This window comes from Salvia hispanica, chromosome 2, assembly GCF_029641045.1.
Source record: "Salvia hispanica isolate PSC_SH4W2 chromosome 2, Shi_PSC_v1, whole genome shotgun sequence".
Classification (NCBI taxonomy): domain Eukaryota; kingdom Viridiplantae; phylum Streptophyta; class Magnoliopsida; order Lamiales; family Lamiaceae; genus Salvia; species Salvia hispanica.
In genome coordinates this window covers 20,360,531-20,362,155 of record NC_142693.1, presented here as the reverse complement: position 1 = coordinate 20,362,155, position 1,625 = coordinate 20,360,531, and positions in this window count along the sequence as shown.

Below are 1,625 nucleotides of genomic sequence, written 5' to 3'. Positions count from 1 at the left end.
CTTACACGCCTCCTGCCCCAAAAATACCAATTTTTCACCTAGAAAGAAGAGAAGAACAAGCAGAGGACGAGTATTTATCACAAGATTGAAGACGAGGCCTCCAATCGCCCAATCCAATTCCAGGAGTTCATCTTTTAGTTTTATTTTTGTTCAAACAATGTTTTTTAATATTTCTTTGAATTTTGTGTTGAACATGAGTAGCTAAATCCTTCGTAGAGTTCTACGGGGGAGATACAATGATTCTTATGTTTAATTGATTTCCTTTTTCTATGTTTTGGCTCATGTGGTTATTTTGATTTTTTTTTGTGCTTATACATTTATTTGATTGATCACCTTATAAATGCATGTGGATTTTACTACAACACTCGGGAGGTGAGTAGTTTAATTTGAAAGAAGAGAAGTTGACGTCTTTGCCAATATAATCGACAGATTTGAGCCTTTGAATGGAGCTATGTATCTTAGGAGCTTTTAGGAGTTGTTACCTTAGTTCTAGGAAGGACACTTCGGTTCTAGGTAGCAATCTACAAATTATATGCTTTGAGAAAAGATATAGTTTCAACTTAGTGATAGCTTAATAACCCTTGAGACCCTTTGTTGGCGTAGTTAGGAAGTTACTTGTGCATAGGATAATTGTTATCGATCCTGTAGGATTCTACCCTTCTCATCCTTGATCTACATCCGTTTTCTTATTTGCTTTTAGTTCTCTACTTGTTTGTAATTGTTTTTGTTAGGTTTGGTATACTGAAAAGCATGTTTCGAGCAAGTTTCGCGAGAATAGAATCTTGCTTGTATACATAAAACTCTACAATCCACTTTTAACCCGATTCAGTATTATTCGAGCAGTCTCGCACGAATAGAATCACTATTATTATTACATTGTGTTTGCTTGTACATTTATAAGATGTTTTACAAACATTTAAATGCATAAGAAGTAAACAAAGTCTAAGTCTTTTGCTTAGTAGACCGGTTGTGGGCGTCGTCCACTTTAAGGTAACACGGTCAGATCTATGCAATGCTTTGCAAAAGAAAAAGAAGAATTTCACAACCTAGATAGGCTTTGGCCACCTATCGTGAAAGGTTGCAATGCCAGTCCGCATATTCCTAAGCCTTACTGAAATAATTTGACATTGGTGTGGTATAGCACTGAACGGATCTAACAGCAAGACGTGTCTTTATGCTATCTACTGAAAGACTAGGTCTTGATAAAATGTTATTTCTTAATCTACATATGTTAGCATTGAGCATACGGTATTGATTATGCACTACTTTGACTTATCAAATGGTGCGGGTTTTTCGCAACCCAATAATCCTGATATATTGGGTAGTGGTGATTAATATCTAGCGGTGCTAGGATTGCTATTATGTTGAAACGTGCACGAGGTGAGTCTCGTTTGATAATGTCCTCAAGAGGAGCTCGAACAAGGTTTTATTATTCGGAAAACTGGCCAGTTGGAGTTTTATTACTCTATGAATAATAAATAAATGTTTCTTGCTAAGTCCACTCTTTGAATTAATAAGATATTAATTAATTAAGTTCATAGAAGATATTAATTAATTAATGGACATTTATATCTTAAGCGCGGGAAATAAATAATAAAAGTGGAAACCCGGATTACTTGTAATTT